This window comes from Sesamum indicum, linkage group LG4 (assembly GCF_026168435.1).
Source record: "Sesamum indicum cultivar Baizhima isolate 11 linkage group LG4, ASM2616843v1, whole genome shotgun sequence".
Taxonomy (NCBI): Eukaryota; Viridiplantae; Streptophyta; class Magnoliopsida; order Lamiales; family Pedaliaceae; genus Sesamum; species Sesamum indicum.
Window position 1 is genome coordinate 19,537,302 of NC_142660.1, and position 18,452 is coordinate 19,555,753.

At 33.9% G+C, this 18,452-nt stretch overlaps 1 long non-coding RNA gene across 2 annotated transcripts; it reads right to left on the reverse strand.

Annotated features, from left to right (window-relative positions):
- Positions 1 to 6,614: 6,614 nt before the first annotated feature.
- Positions 6,615 to 11,324, reverse strand: LOC148788527 (uncharacterized). 2 transcript variants are annotated; one of them, XR_016065380.1, is made up of 4 exons: positions 10,993 to 11,324; positions 10,582 to 10,710; positions 10,220 to 10,300; positions 6,615 to 10,087 (listed from the first exon to the last, which is right to left on the reverse strand). It is a non-coding gene; the product is annotated as an uncharacterized LOC148788527 (long non-coding RNA). The 2 variants fall into 2 exon arrangements; XR_016065379.1 differs by having other exon boundaries at positions 10,582 to 10,788; positions 10,993 to 11,323.
- Positions 11,325 to 18,452: the final 7,128 nt, after the last annotated feature.

Consider the following 18,452-nt stretch of genomic DNA (forward strand, 5'->3'; position numbering starts at 1 on the left):
TAGCCATGTTGTTGAAGTTATATTGGATAATTCAGCAGTCCTTTATTTCTCTGCTTAATATGCAGTATTTATTTGATAATAATAGCAGTCATGTAAAGAATGCAAGAAAAGAGGAGTATGAACTCCCAACGAATTTAGATCAATTGAATAAGTGGACAATTCCTAAAGTAAATCCTAGATTAATTTACAATTTCGGAAGATTTGATTTCTGGAAAACTAAACAAGTAGTAAAAACTACTGAAGAATCTATCTCTCTTGATAATGAGGAAAAAGTAATAAAACTTTTGGATTCTACGGATATAAGGCATTACCAAGAAGAATATAAATTTTTACACATTGGTCTTGTTCAAATAGCCTTTAAGCCTCTAACATTAGAAGGTTTACCAGAAAGCTTTTTAGCTGCCCTAAGAGATGCCAGAAATTTAGACTGGAAGAAATCTCTAATAGGAATAATCCAATCTAGTCTAGCCCATGGGTCGGTATTTTTTAATGTTTACCCAAATCTACAGTTATCCATGTCGGATGTTAATATACTTGATGCACTAACATTAAATGTTAAAACCCATGGATATAATTATACACCTGGATCAGAATTAATATGTATATGTTATAGAATTTACTATAAGCTTCTCCATACACTTAATCCTAATTGTAAGACACAAGATAATAAAACTCTTGAACAAACAGTATTCTTTGAAACAAATTTACAAAATTCAAGGATTAATACTAGGAGACAAATAAAATGGAGCGAAGTAGAGTTTCCAGAACATTAGGTAATTGAGAAGGAGGTCCCCATTAAAAGTAATACTGAAAGTATGTACACTAATATATTACAAAATCCAGAAGGGAATGCTATAATAGATTTTGTTAATCAGTCAAAATATTTAAGAAGTTGCTCCTCAAGATATTCTAATATGTCTTATATATCACCAATAGAGGTGACAACCCCATCTAGAGCATCCACATCCCAGATCAGAGAAGAAACTAATAGCTCAAATTATGATAAGGTTGAAGAAATAAGGATACAACCAAATAATATTGTTAAAGGAGTATATAAGGATCCTAAACTAAATGAAGAATTAACTTCAGAAACGAATTTTTGTTTATAAATGAACACACAAGACATAATTGCCTATGAAAGTCCATTGGAAAATTATACAGACATGATCGACTTTAGTCCGGGATCCCTGGCTAGAAAAGAAATTAAGGAAGAATTTTCTAAAAAAAGGTGGGAACCCTTTAGAAAATGGTTTTTTAAAAATTTCCCACCTGACAAACAAAATGAGATTTCAAACCAATTCTATAAGGAACTATCTGTATGGAATAAGAAAGTTACCTTTGTTCCATGGTTTATAACCAAATATTCAAAACAATATTTAAATGTGTTAGAGAGAAAATATTTCCTAGAAAACGGAAAAATCCTTAATAATGTCTTTCCCCCTCAACAACCTTTCAAAATGAATTCTAATGAAACTGAGATTAATTTTAAAGCATTTTCTAAATTAATTGAAGATAACACCTTAATAGTTACAATAACAGAAATAAATGAGTTACTAAAGAAGCAAAATTATGCCAACTTATACTTAAATGTTATAGGAGAACAAATTATGGAATTAAATAATAAGATAGATAAGATTATGGAGTGGCAAAAGAATTGGCAAAAGGAAATTAACTCAACCAAAACAATAGTTGAAGAGACAAGAGGAGAAATTATCGCAAGACCCTCAATACAACCACCCCCGGATATTGTAGGTTTTAATTTAAAACCTATAGGAGACCTAGAAAAACTATTAGATCAAAAATTTAAAACTCTAAAATTAAATACTCTAAATAATGAAGGAGATCCTCAGGATTATGAAGACGAATTTATGGAGGAAATTAACAAAATAGAAAAATTCGCCAGGAAGCCAATGCAAACCAAATTTTATTATCCTAGGCCAACACCCCAAGATGTCCTTTATGAAGAACAAGAGATAATTGACCTAAATAGTTATAATGGGAAACAAATTTATGAACGGAACATTGATGGATTTACAGAAAGACAAATCTATAATACTATACATAGAATTATGATGTACAGTACTATTTGTAAAGGAAATAATAATTCCGATAAAGCTATTGCTAAAATGATCATAGCTGGATTTACTGGCCAATTAAAGGGATGGTGGGATAATTATCTCAGCCAAACTGATAAAGATGAAATATTAAATACAGTAAAAATTGAAAATAATATCTCAGAAGAAAAAGCAGTTTATACATTAGCCATAAACATAGTTGAGCATTTTACAGGTAGATGGTCAGATAATAGTGAAAATATTCGAACACTTTTACAGAATTTAAAATGTAAAACATTAACTTCATTTAGATGGTACAAAGATGTATTCCTTAGTAGAGTAATGGAACTCCCAGAGTCAAATGATTCTCATTGGAAGTCTAAATTTATAGACGGCCTCCCTCATCTTTTTGCAGAAAGGGTTAGAAATGTCCTAAGAAAAGGAGACCTGCACATCAACTATAATCAATATACTTATGGGAAGTTAATTGGAACCTGCATTCAGGAAGGATTAAATTTATGCAACGAAATTAGATTAAATAAACAAATTAAAAGATAAAATTTGATAGAGAAAAGCCAATTAGGACAGTTTTGTGCCCAATTTGGGATGGAAATGAAACCATCCGATAAATCAAAAATCTCTACGAATAGAACTTCGAGGTTTAAGGAAAAAAGGTACAAAAAGAGAAAATTTAGAAAAGAAATAAATAAAGAAAAAGACTTAGCTAGAAAAAATGAATGGAAGGCTAAGAATAATACCACAAAGAAAATAAGAAGATGCTATATTTGTAGAGAAACAGATCATCTTGCTAATAGATGCAGAAACAGAAAAGCTAGAAGGCTGAAAAAGAAAATAAATAATCTTAATTTACAAGAAGAAGAAAAACAAGAAATACTCAATATAATATTTTCAGAAAAAGAAGAATCCTCTGAATCAGAAGAATCGGAAGAGCAAAATGAACTTAAAAATATCGAAGAGAATTTTGAATATTCATCAACCACCTCTGAATCTGAAGAAGAAGAGTCATCTTGCTCATGTAGGCAGGAAGATAACTCACATCAAGAATTTTATGAATTAATGGCAAAATTTAAAGAAATGGGAAAAATAAATGTTCTCACAGATAATCATATTATTGAATTACTTAGGGAAATAAAGGATCCTGAAGTTAGGGACATATCCTAAGCAAGATTGATAGTAATAATGCCTCCACATCTGAGCCTATCCCATTTCATGATAGGACTATTAATAAACCCTTTGAACCATATACAATAGCTGAGGTCAAGAAATTACTTAATGAAAAACATTCCATTAGAGATAACCCCTCTACTATAGAGGATCTCAAAATTGAAGTCGAAAAGTTAAAAGAAGAGATAAAGAATATTAAAAAATACAACCAGTCTCTTACAAACAGACTTGAAAGGATTGAAATTAGTAAGAATAAAGAAATAGAAGAAGAAAATAAGAATAAGGAAATAGGAGAAGAAAAATACGAGGAAGAATTTTTATCCACTTTAGAAATTGTCACCAGTCAAAAATGGAATGTCAAAATTGATCTCTTAATAAATAACAATTTTAGAAAAATATTTACGGCTCTTGTTGACAGTGGAGCAGATATTAACTGTATTAAAGAAGGCCTTATACCTACTAGGTATTTTGAAAAAACGACCCACTCTTTATCATCTGCCAATGACCAAAAACTAAATATAAGCTTTAAAATTCCAAAAGCTTACATATGTAATAATAAAAAATGTATTCCAACAAGCTTCTTGCTAATAAAAGATTTAACAAATGAAATTATCCTTGGAACACCTTTCCTTAAAAAGATTTTTCCGATAAAAAATATTAATGAAAAGGGTATAATAGGAACCTATGATAATGAAATAATAAAATTTGAATTCATCACCCAACCAATAGACAGGGTTATAAATGAAATAAAAGATTTAATAATATCTAAAACTAACCAAATATGCTTTATTAAGGAAGAAATAAATTCAATACAGATAAATGTAGGTGTCATAAGGACGGACAATGGTTTTGAATTCCTCAACAACGACTGCCACACTCTTTGTCAAGATCTAGGTGTCATCCATCAAACTTCTTGCACATATACACCTCAGCAAAATGGGAGAATTGAACGCAAACATAAATAACTTCTAAATGTTACTAGAGCCTTGCTATACCAACCCTCCTACAGTTCCGGGGTAATTCCATTCTCACAGCAACCTACTTAATCAATAGAACACCTTCACTAGTGTCAGACAGAGTAATAGCAAAGGTGAGGAGTCGTAAATACAATCAAAAGACCAAATGACACATCCAAGTTAGACTAAAATCTATTAGGCATTAGTGTCAGACAGAGTAATAGGCATTGACTTTGTGGGAACAAAGGACAATGTGGCTGATCCTTTGATGAAAGGATTGAATCTGTCGCAAGTTCATAAGTCCAGATTGGAGATGAGACTGAAAACCTATGAGTGATATATCTACGACGGCAACCCAACCTTTTGAGTGGAGATCCCATAAAAAAAGTTCAATGTGGTATCAACAAGTCGTAAGGGTATGTTAGAGCACCAAATAGACTGATACTTTGTATCTGGAGTCTATCCCCTGAAATTCTAGAAGGTGCTGCTACTGCAAGTATAGTAAGAGTTCATCTCTGAATGGGGTCAAGTCTTACAAGACGAGATGCTAGCAGTGCATCCCTGGAGACGCCCAACTAAGTGAATGTCGTTTGGCCGTAACTAAGGAATTGGGTTTTTCCTGAAAGCATTCATGAACAGGATCAAGACACATACATGGCCTAAGTGTCAACCCTAAAGATCAACACAAAGCTGGTTGCTAGTTGTTACTGACAAACGTTGTCACACTCACAGGCTTAAATTCAAGGCTTAGTTTCATTTAACCTGGTGACAACTGACGTTAGATAACTTAGACAGTGGTTCAAACCGAAAGGTACCTTTGTTGAAAGCAAGTCATGGAAACTTGAGTTCAAATCTATGAGTTTGTGGGGGATTGTTGAATTTGAATTTTCAAAAGCAGAAACCCACAGATTTGTAACAGCAGCAGCAATTGAATTCACCTTCAATTTTCTTCATTTCATTTGCTATTGAATGTCCTTGATTGAGGATCAAAAACCGCAAAACCCATTTTCAATTGTTGTTTTCAATTTACAATTTGAAAAAGAAATTGAATTGTTGCTTTCAATTTGCAATTGAATATGAGTGTAACAACAATTTCTTTCTTCATTGCTGATTCATTTCGCACGGTTTCTTGTGGGGGGAGATTAATTGCCATTATATTTTCTTTTATGGCTGTACTTTGGGCATGCCTATATAAAGGCATGCCACTTCTCATTTGTAAAAACACAACGACAATCACAATCTCTCTTCCTTTGCGAACTCTCTCCCTTTCTTTCTCGATTTCTATCATTCTTTAAAGATTTGAGCGATCAAGTTTTGATTACGAACTTTTGAGTGTTTGGTCGAATTGTTCTTCGGTATAGTGCTAAAAACCAAAAGAACTGTAACCGTCTTATCCTGAGAGAAATTACGTTGCACCCGGTGCACTGCTGATACGAGGCGTATATTTTCTTCAAGGCAAGCAGTAATTCTGTGATTCGGTTAAAATTAACGATTTCAAAGTGGACTGAAAATTGTTACGATACGATTCTCGTTGTAAGTTTTCAATTTAAATTTCTTGTCAGAAATAGCATTTCTAATTGCTTTTTGTTATTTGTTCCAACGTGGCTTTATTTGCTTTAGATTTCTTAAATCCGATTGTAATATTTCAAAACATCGTTTCGATTGCTTGAAACCAAATATTTTTTCAACATAACCCTTCTCCTTATTTTGTATTAGTAAATAAATAAATTAATATTATAGTTTACTATATAAAAAATTTTAAAACCTTATTAAAAAATATCTTATCAAACAAGAATAAGAAATTTTCTTGGTAATAAAAATATTCATTAAAATGAGTATTGCTCATTTATTTTAAATCGTTTATTTTAAATAAAATTCCTAGCAAATTAACAACGTTGAAATGTTATTTGCCTATTTATTTTTAAGAATATAGTGTTCATTCTTTAATTAGTTTAGAGAAATTAGGAATTAATGGCAAATAATTTTCTTCTTTGACAGAGTTTTGCTCTTATGTCTTTATACAATAGGACTGAAACACTTAGACTATATTTGAATTGATGGAGATGAAGTTTAGATTAGTGTTTATATATTATTCACATTTTATTTATTTTACATTTTACTATGCCAAGTAAAGTATAATAAAAATATCTTCTATCAAATTAATCGTGTTAAAACATTATTTTGTATTTAATCTTTTTATTGGATATATAATCTGTTTCCTACTTGGTCGTTTACTTGATTCATCCTGCTGTCCCCTTGGACTTGATGTTGTCATGTGTGGCGAGTTAGCCAGATAATTCGAGTGAAGTTTGTTCCTCTCAAAATAAAAAATAAAAAAAAAACAGAAAAAGATAGAGAAGGTATAATAGTGCACATGAGAAAGGAAAAAGAAAAATTGCTTGCTTGCTTGCTCAAAACATGGTACCACATCAAATATTTACTAACAAGATAGTAGGAAACAACTACATAGGATCTCTAGGTATCACTTTTAGGCATGAACCAGACATACTTTCCCTGTTTCTGGTTTCCTTAATACATGATTATGATCTAAGTATTACAAACATGCTTGGTTCTATTTACAGTAGGCAAGATTTACTTCCACGGCGAACCCATGAGGCTCATACTTAGAATTACTTGAACGCCACAACTGATATCGACAAATCTATGAACGTTGTTAAGCAGACTCTTTCATTCAGATCATCTTCACTACTAACTTAACTGCAAAAACAAAGAAGAAAACTTGAGCAAAATCAACCATATAAGAAAAGTATGCAACACATAATGGCATGTAAACTATAGGACAACCTATATCCTTCTCCGCCATTTCTACCCAAAAAGCAACCTTTGTCCCCATCCATTTCACCTCTAATGATTTTTCCCCATATTTAAAAATCAAGAAATATTGAGACCATTTTATTATCCTTTGCATAATTCAAACCCAAAATTCGGACTGATTTCTATTATGCCTTCACGTTCTCAACATTCTAATGGGGAAAGCAATAGGATTATGAATTCCAAGGCCACTTTAAACATGACGGACGCAAGGCAGTTCGGAGTTGAGGCCTACAAGAGAGATAATACTCCAATGTTTTTGTAGATTTATTCTTGGTCTGTTCATTATGTTGGCTTTTGGCCTCATGTTGCTTTCTTAGAAATTTTTGTTTGTCATACATTTGCATTTTTGTACAAATTTTACAAAAGCTCCATATATGTCCATATCATTGACATCTAACATTTGAAAGTGTATCACAAAAAAATTTGTTGAAAAATCATTATTACACAATCACACGAAATTCAGAAATCAAATACTGCATACTAAATTGCAAAACAGTCGAGATGCCAATCTCATTATTTGTGTTAAAATCACTTGTATATATATCTTAAAAGACTTTTATCATTTATCAAGATAAAAGATAGTGATGGATGCAATTTGCTAAAAAATAGTGTACTTTTTTGGAAGTCTAAACAAAGATGGTGATGAATGCAATTTGCTAAAAAACAGAAAACTTAATGCAGCTTAAAATGTTCCAAAGATCTGCAAAAACTGTTTTGAATCCAATTCTTTTTTATGGAAATAAAAATCAATAACAGATTTCCTTGAAAATCCAAAAACATGACTTATTCATGCATTTATTAAAAATAATTAAATGAATATATGCCCATGAATAATCAAATACAAAAAATATTCTAAACGCTGTAAATTTATCTTAAATAATTTGAAAGAAATTACTGCAATTCAAGCTGATTTTGAGAATTAAGAAGACCACCCCACAAGAAAAACAAATCTTTGAGTCAAAGAGAAAAAATTATTTTAAGAACTTTACGTGAAAACAAAAGAACACTTGACAAGGAAAACAAATCTTTTGGGCAAAAGAGAGAAACAATTTTCTAGTAATACATTTCAACTTATCAAAACTTTGTGTTCCTTAAAAATCATTGATGAACTCTTGAACGTACATAATAATACTCACAAAAGTTTTACCAGGTAATCTTGAAAAATATATTTTTAATTGGCATCTCGACAACTGTTCCACATTAGCATAGCATTTAATCCCAAAGTTCGCAAATAAAAAATAATTCATGATTGTATAATATAGATGTTCCAACATACTATTCTGTAATACACCTTCAAAAATAAGATGTTAATAACAAGAACTAACATGGTTTTTGTAAATCATACACAAATGTCAAACGTATTAACAACAAAAAGTTTTAAGGCAGCTCATGAAAAAAACCCAACATAATAAACGAACCAAAAATAAATTTACAAAAAGATGAGGTATTTGTTCTCTCATTAAGGTCTCAACTCTATACTTGCATCATTCACATTTTTGAGCAGCCTAAAAAATCCCTAATCCCATACTTTCCAAACCAGAATGGAGAAAGCACGGCTTTCCAAAGAAATCATAGCAGCAAATTTTAGGTTTGAATTATACAAAGTATAAAATCAATGGTCTCAACCATTCTTTGATTCCAAAATATAGGAGAAAAATCAGCAAAGAAGAATTGATAGGGGCCGTTGGTTGCTTTTCAGTTAGAAACTTGAAGAGAAGACTATGAAGATACGTAAGGCTACCATTAGGTTCTAAAATGTCAACAAATTCCCACACAATTCTTATCGATATGAGGTTATCTAGTTTGCACCTAATTGGCAAACCCAATTCAAACTCTAGCCTTCAATCTTTTAATAAACAAGTATGAAAAACCTATACTAACTTATATGCTTCACTTTAATGCATGTGGAGAATGATGTATCAGGTAGGGTGATGCCCTTTGCTAATTGAACGCTATATGTGTTAGGGCTAAAGAAAACCAGATATCACCTCCAACATTAGTTCAATATGGTCCAATTTTTATTTGAAAATCTCTTAAAATTTCACTTTATATGTACGGATAGAAATTCACCAATAAATAAATACTCACCTTACCTAGTCAATGGGTTGTGGGACCCAAAACCTATCGAACAATTTCACAATTTTAATGCAATTAGAAACAAACTTGCAAATAAATATGGGTTTCAGCGAGACTTCAGTGACGGCATTGCCTGCATCAAATTTAGAGTATAGTGCTTTTTTCAACAAATAAAACTTGCAAATAAAAGAATTGATAACAGCAATTCCGTGTGATTCTATTGAATCTCTGTACTTTGTATCAAGACAGAATTACGAACAGACATGGAAGAAAACAACATAGATACAACATTGTAGCACTCTCCAATTAAAAGGCATAAGAACAAATACCGCACTTGATGCACTTGAGAAAAGATATTTTGCTGGCCCATCAATTGAGCAAGTATCAATTGGTTTACGAAGTTCCAATACAGTCCAAAGAGGAAATTGAGATATTTAAAGTCAAGCTCATATTCAGCGAATCACATATATGCATTAAGAAAGAAGATAAGTGAACTTGATCGGCAACAAAGATAATAGCAGGAAAAACAAAGTGTTACTTACTGTTCCTAAAGTAGGTTCATAGTTGCTGATCTAAGTGAAGATACATGTGGGTTCCCATTAGTTTCAAGCAACTGTCTTATGCTAGATTGTGTAAGATAATCGACATGGTGTGACTAACAAAAATCATCATTTTTCTAGTATATCCTAGCCCCATATATTAACAACTGCAGCCAAACATTTTCAGAAACAAAGTCCCACATAGACCAAGGATCATTGGCAGCAATTTATACGGATGGAAAATGAAAATCATGGCCAATACATTCACACAAGCAAAATATATTAACAACTGCAACCAAATATATTAGTAAATAACTTTTCTGAAACACAACATTCATGCAAGTTATAACATTGCTAGACTCACATTCTTTCCCAACCTAATGGTAGGGAAGATCAGCCAGCGGACAAAGATGACAATCCAATCCAAAGCCTGCAGGTTCTCCTGGCAGATTTGGAAAAACAAAGGTTTTGCCCTAGGAGTTACTATATCATTCACACTCGTGAAAACTTGATTCGAAACAATGATTAACGCATGCATTATTAACAAAGAACATGTAAAAGACCAAAAGATTACCAATTCAATGCCAGTAGTCTCGTCGATTCGTCCCTAAACCCAACATAAGTTTCGTTCCCACTCCATCTCTATACGAATCCCCTGTGAAAGCATTTGGATGCAATTAAATAACATTATAAGATGGGAAAAGACCAATGAAATCAGAGCCAAAAAGAAAAAAGGAAAAGCTAGACACAGAAAATGCAAGTGGAATAAGCAAAGCCAAATCTGCCTTCAAGAAAGAAGCTCTGGAAAACAAGACTGCCAAAAAATTGACCAGTTTGTGAGTGTAGGCAATATGTATTAATATCCCTCAAGACACTAGCGATCAAAATGACAACAGGATCACTACTGAATATAATCATATGAAAAAACAACCATACCCAAAGGGAAAAGCCTTCAAAACCTCCAATTCAGAGAGCCATCTTGCCTATTCTCTCAACAAGTTCTGATCCAGCAACAATGTCCACACCAGCATCCTTGTATGTAAGTCCCAGACACTTGTCCGCAGACTGCAGTCGTAATCCAAGACATACAGTAGAGCCCATGTGTAATTGAAATTCAAGAACCTTGAAATAACAAATCGAGACCTTAAAAAAGACAAAAAGGAAAAAGAGTAAGGCCGTAATTTCACAATTCAGTGACACTGAAAAGTACTCGTATTAAATCTTCCGTTGGGAAGACAGACTTCCTTTAACCAAGATACTCTTAAGTTCACAATGCAAGAACCCATAATGCAAGAAACTTAAAAGAACTCTTATGCAATGAGGTGATGTCAGACTCTCAAGAAATACCTTAAGAAAGAACAGATCGAGGCTGAGGGCAGTCGGCGGAGGCGGCCGGACGTCTGAGACGATGTTCAAAAACGCCGCTGTTAAAAAAGAAGGGCATGTCAATGTGAGCGCCCTCTTGCTTTTCTTCTGCACTATTTTTGATTTTTCAAAATCTGGTCGTGGATGTTCCTCTTATATAAATATGCGCCGGCGCGGGGAACACAACGGTAATGTTTTTTTGTTCTTTTCTTTCTTGAAATCACAACGGTAAAGTTGGGAAGATTAGGTTTCACTGTGGTTTGAGGGTGAGAAAGTGACAGACCCGTGAACAAGATGATGATTTCAAGGGTAAATTGCATTTTTGCCCCTGTATTATCATCAAAATGCAAAGAACCCCTATATTAAAAAAAAATAGGTTAAAAATTCGATGTTTTTATTAATCTTGTGTAGAACCTTATTCCTGTTAGGATCTAGCGAAGAGCGAGAAATATTAAAAAATGCTATATCAATACAATATTATATCATATGATTTCAATTAGAAAAATCCGCACCATTGTCGTGTTAATACATTAATATATGACTGGCATGTGTTGAATTAAAATATAATTAAATCATACATAATTTAAAAATATAATCACATATAACCCACACATGTAGGTGAAATAAGTGCCATGTTATAAAAAAAATGGGGTTAAATGCAATTTACTCATCTGATATACGAAATGAGCAAATATCCCCTTATGACAACACATCAAACAATTTACTATTTTATTTTTTATAGAGGATTTTTTGCTCATTTATATTATGCAATTTGATATTTTCTTTTTACATGTAAGTGTTTATGTAGCGGATGAAAGACTAATTAAAAAAATGTCCAATCAATAAAATCCTCAAATTAAAAAATCTCAATTTTGTCCATCTCACCATATTTTAGCCACTTTTAAAATCGACGATCAGAATCTTGCAATTATAAAAAATCAATTAATTCGAGGTTACTATTTTGTCACCTCTTATATACATGACAGTAAATGCAATTAAAGTTTAAAAAATCCCACTATTCAATTTCGGCATTGGATCTTCTATTTCATTTTCCTATTTCATCTCCTATTGCTTTTTGGGATGATTGCCGTGTGGATAATCTTAAGTGAGAGAAAATGTGGTGTAAAAATCGTGGGGCAAGAGAGAGAAAATATATAGAACAAGTAGATCGAAATAAAAAATTAAAAAAGATAAAATCTATGGCAAAGAGATAGAAAATTATCGATAAAAAATAATTAATGATAATTTTAATATTATCACAAATTATATTTATTTAGTGGCAAGAATTATTATTTTATTACAACAATGAATTTTAAAGTTTTATTGAAGATAATTATTTTATAAAAATTATAATTAGTTTCTAATTGTAAAAATTAACTTTTATATTTACCAGTTCAGTAACTCTTGAGAGAGTTAATGGTCGTGAACAAAAAAATAACGCCAAGAGAGGTAGTACAGTTAGTGAGCTGGTAAATACAGGAGTTAATTAAGTGAACTAGCAGATATAATTATTTTGTAAAAACTATTCTTTAACTTAAGAAAAAGTATTTTAAATACATTTGAAAAAAATATATCACATCAACTATAATCATTATATATTATTTTATCTCACAATTAATTATGTATTAAAAAAATATTGATTATACTACAAAAATAATGATTATTTTATATTATTATATCTGTCTTTCATTTACGCGTATTATTATTGAAAATACATTAATAAGTAACTTAAAATCATTATTATTGAAAATATTAATGAGTACGTGAATGTAGCTTTTAAAATAGTATAACATATTTAATATTTTGTAATTGTTGTAAATAAAAAATTTGCATTTTTGGCACAAGAATATCATCTAACTATGAGAATCAAGACGTCATTTATTATTGGACCTAGCCAAGTATTTTCCACACTCAACCAATTACATAATTAACTTAAGAACAGTGTCTCTTTATATCTCAAAATGTAAATAGTTTAGGCTGTAATTACTTGCGAGTAAAATATGTTTGATTGAGATAAGATATTAAAATTATTATTAAATACTTTTTATTGATAATTTTCTATTTTCTTGTAGTAATAAAAAATAAATTTTTGTCTCATATCTATCGACGGTTGTCATGTGGGATAATGGCACATGCGATAGGGAAGACAACAACCATAAAAGTGCCACACATAACTGCTATCATCAATCAGCCTGAGCGCATATATTCCCGTTCTTCCGTGACGCACATTGTGTGCTAGTCTGCCGCACGTAGGGTGCTGCCTGTCGCACAACTTGATGTCGTCTAAACATTGGATGTTGCCTGCGCGTGGAACTTCCTGCCTTTTGAACGTTGTGTCCTATATGAGTGCATGACATCCGGTCTCACTACAAATGCATGCGGCCTGTGGGCGGCACCTTTCTTTGTTGCAACTCAAGTGCTATCTTCACTAAACTCGGGTACCATTTAGCCAACCCCCGCAACCTTCCATGCAAAGCCCCTATCCACACATACCCACAATCATTCACCACTGTAGAACAAGGCTACGACACCAACGTATTGTTGCTCACACCTCTGCATGGCTAATCGTAACTCTAATACGATGAACAGTCTGCCTTAAACTGGTTCAACACTTAACCAGCTCGAGTGCCACACCATGCTAGCACCCATGCACACTGACAGGCAAACCTGCCATGCCAACGTCTGATGGAGCTTCAAGGGACTTATAGGAGCATCGTCTAAGGCTGATCCGCCATTTGCTTCCAAATATCAAGAATGCTGAGGCATGGCCTTCTCGGGTAGTATAACATGGCCCCTTTGTTCCAGATTACCCCGTCCACCATTAACACCCTGTCTTCACAATATTGGTTTCTTCTTTACATGGATGGGAAATCCTCTCACAGCTACGCGCATGCATTTTGTGGAAAGAGGAGAAATTATTCGTTGCTTCCTTGCAAGCAGAATTATCAATCCAGGGCCTTCAACAAATCGAAGTGCTTCTTTCACATATCTACGAACTTCGGATGCCATGAAAACGCTGCAGGTGCAGGACAACCGAGAGTATGAAACTTCATCGTCTGAAAAAATTGACTGCATTTTTTTCTCAATTTTATCAGCCACAAATTTGAGAAGTTTTGCTTAATGATGCCCCCTCCTTGTTTTGAATTTTCCATTTCCTTGTCTGTTCGTCTTTTTTTTGTGGTGTTTGGTTGTGGTGTGTGTGTGTGTGTGTGTGCACGTGTGCGGTGTGGGGTGTGTGTGTGTGCACATGTGTGTGGGGGGTGTGTGCGTGCGTGTTGGGTGTTTGTGTGTGTGTGTATGCGTGTGGAGTGTGTGGGGGTGTGTGTGTGTTTGGGGTGGGGTATGTGAGTGTGTGTGTCACGATAGGACATGTTTTACTTTCATTTTGAACATAGAAGAAGTGAGGTGTTGCTTTTATCTTCAGCGCCAACGAATGTCATCTGCGTCTTGTTACATTTGCCATCCTCCTTCAATTTCTAAGTCTTCATTTTTATCTACACAACCTTTTTTCTTGTGCAGGATATCACCATAGTTTTGTAATATTTTATACTCATTACGGGTATTGTGTGTCTTTGTGGTCTATTTATGTCCTTTGTAATATTTTTGTGTGCTTGCATAGATGTGTATCCTCATTTTTGTTTACCTGATATTAAAGAGTATTTATTGAAATAAGAGCAATAACAGGATAGGAGAGAGTGTATTGCCCTCTTCTTTTTTCCTTTCAATATATCTCGTTAGCAAGAGTGGTCTTGGATTGATTTAATTTACTAGAGGGGATATAGTAAGGAAAAATGAGTGGAGGATTGATAAAATCTGATAACTGCCTTAGGTGGTTATGATATGACCAATTCTTGAATTGGTTGTCAGCGACCATTACAAAATGTTGTAGTTTTGAACTTGACTTTGGTGTGTTTAGCCATATTGATTTCCTTCCTGCTAATAGTGGTCTCTATAATTTTCACCCTTGAATCACATGGTAGTTTCTGTAGCTTCACCGCGATTTTTGGATACTCGCATGGAAGAGGGAGAATGGTGCTTTTGCTCAAGAATAATTAATCAGTTATATATGTTGTAGCTGATGCTTGACTCATGCTTGTGCTTACATGTGACTTACTATTTATCAGGTAAACAATTAATCAATACGTGGACTCTGAGCATTTTTTTTCCATTGCTCAGCTAAGGTACAGTTGGACTTCAATACATTCATTTATATCATATTTGTTTTTCCAGGCAAATGAGGTCTGTGCTTGATGTGATAACCAAAGGAAGACTAGTTCGTATTTTTGTTCCTTCTCTTACAACATAGTTCATCAATCAATATGACCTTTGCTCAGAATTATTGAATTGATTGTTTCCCATATTGTTATTCCTGTAGCTGAAGCATATTCCAAGTAAATAATTGCAATACTCAAATCTTATTAAAATTTGAACCCTTTCAATAGATTAAGAGATGTCTTAATTGACTTTAACTGTTTGTGGCGGCTATAGAGCTTGGTAAGTTATCCACTCTGCTCTTTTTGTCTGGATCCAACCTCAGATCAAATGATATTCTTAGTTGATGGATTCCATGAGCAGCAGCAGCAGCAACAACAAACACTAGCCTGAAGATGATGAAACCATGAAGAAGACGATACTGATATTGTAGACGCAAGATGAAGTCGCTATTGTCACACGCTTGTTTTATTTTTTCACTTCTCACGTCTGATGTGTATGCTGATTCATTTATTCTCATGTCTATTCGGCCACGTCATTACTTAGTCAGTTAATCTGTTAGTGATAGTTATAGGAGCTCATTTGTATATAAATCACAATCATCTTCTTCCTCATTGATATATACACGAATTCACAGAAAACAGAGCTTGAATGTTCATTTTCATGGCTTCCACTGTGTCATATCTCTTCAAGATCAAACTTTAACATGGTATCAGAGCCTTCCTTGTGAAGATCTCGGGGTGCTAAAACCAATTTTACTTCAATGGCGCATAGAGAATTGCTGAATTATGGCGGATTCGATTGTGAGTCCGAGCAGCAAAGCTGCTGCAGAACAATTGGAAAGAGATGCACTATATATATATATATCCCTCTAAGAATTCGAGCTTGACACTACCCTCTTCTCCGTTAGACGGAACAAACTTTCTACCATGGAGTCGCTCCGTTTATGTAGCGCTTGGGACAAAGATGAAACTCGGTTTCATTGATGGGACTTTCCCCAGACCAACAGCTGGTTCGGTGATCTTTGAACAATGGAGACGGGTGGATTTAATGGTCACGTCATGGATTTGGAATTCAATTTCCAGAGATTTTGTTGAGTCGTTCATGTACGTATCTTCTTCATGTGAACTTTGGCTTGAGATTCAAGGTAGATACGGGCGGAGCAATGGCCCTATGGTCTACCAAATTCAATGGGATCTATCACTGACTGCTTATGTGACCAGACTTAATAAAATATGGAACAAATTGTCGTACCTGGCGCCTAATCCCAAATGCACCTCTGGAGGCTGCACATGTGGTTAAACAAAGCAATTGCAGAGAGGAATGAGAACACACAATTGATGCAATTACTCATGGAGTTACATGAAAGCTTTGATTATGAAAGAAGCTAGATTTTGATGCAAGAACCTTTGGCAGATTTAGAGCGAGCATTCTCCATGGTTTTCACGGTGGAGAAACAAAGGCAGGTTCACATTGATATAGGAGAAGTCTCAAGACAAATGGTCTACCAGCTCATGTTGAAAGATAACAAGAAGGATGTAGGAGATATGTTCTCAAACAGGAGGAAACCATATTTGAATAAACATAATTTGTTGCGCACCTACTGTCATAAACCTGGTCTTACATAAGACACATGCTTCCAGGTTCATGGAGAGCAAAACTGGTACAAGTACAAGTAGAAGGAACAAGCAATCGAATTTTTGTTGCTGCAGCAACACTGGATGAAAGGGCAACATCTGTAGATACCACCACTACCGAACTTTGCTTGTCACAAAATACAGAAGAGTTTGCTGGTAATACCTCTGGACCATCTGAAAATGATTCGGACTGTTGGATAATTGATTGCAGGGCTACTAACCATATATGTGAAACATTCAACTTTTTCATTCATACACTAAGCCTCCACGCACCAAATACATTCACTTGCCTGGTGGTTCCATGAAGCTTGCATCATACGTTGGCATTGTTCACTTAAATGACCATGTCACACACACGCAAGTCTTTATATTCCTTCTTTCTCTATCAATTTGTTAATTGTCAGCCAGTTATGTCATCACAATGCTTATACTTTTCAGTTCCCTTAAGCTAAGTGCTTATTGCAGGACCAAGTTACGAAAGGAGCTTGGTTGAAGGGACTGCTTCCAAGAATCTCTACATTGTTAAACAGTGCCTTAACACATATGCCTTTCCTCCCTCTGTGCATTGCAATATTGCATGTTCTAGCTCAGTTCAATGTGATGTACAAACCTAGCACAATAGGCTGGGACATTCTTTTAAACGTAATGAAACATATTCCAATCTGTGCTTTCACTCATGTCGATCTTGATGTAACCTGTGATGTGTGTCACAAAGCCAAACAAACTAATGACATTTCTTTCCAGTGAATCACAATCTGAAGCACCCTTTCATCTTATACATTTAGATGTTTGGGGCCATTATACAACCTATACAATTTAAAAGGCAACTATGTCCTCACAATTCTAGATGATTACAGCCGCTCCTTGTAGACTTACCTCTTGAGACACAAATCATAAGTTGCTTCCACTCTCAAGTATTTCTTCTCCATGATCAATAACCAATTTGCCATAAATATAAAAGTCATAAGGAGGGGATAGACTATTTCGATACCTATTCTCCGGTAGCTCGATTGACTACAATCTGGGTGCTTATAGCAATTGCTTCAGGGTATAATCTCCCAATTCATCATATGGATGTGAAAACAACCTTCTTGTATGGTGAACTCGAGGAAGAGATTTACATGGAACAGCCTGAGGGGTTTGTAGCTCATGGTAACGAGCATAAAGTTTGTAAACTTGTTAAGTCTCTATATGGACTTAAACAAGCACCCAAACAGTGGCATGAAAAGTTTGATAAAACTATTCTTGCGTTCGGCTTCACTGTAAATGAGAATGATAAATGCATATACTGCAAGGTTAAAGGAGATAAACTGATAATTCTATGTCTGTATGTGGATGATATTCTATTAATAGGGTCATGTCTAGATATTATTATCGAAACCAAGTCATTTTTTAAAAATAAGTTTGAAATGAAGGATATGGGTGAGGCTAATGTGATTCTTGGCATCAAGTTGACTCGGTCAACTGATGGAATAGCCATTTCTCAGTCTCATTATGTTGAGAAGATAATTGAGAAATTTGGTTATCAAAACAGTAGAATTGCTAAAACACCATATGATCCTTCTGTAGCTTTATTCAAAAATGAAAGTGGTG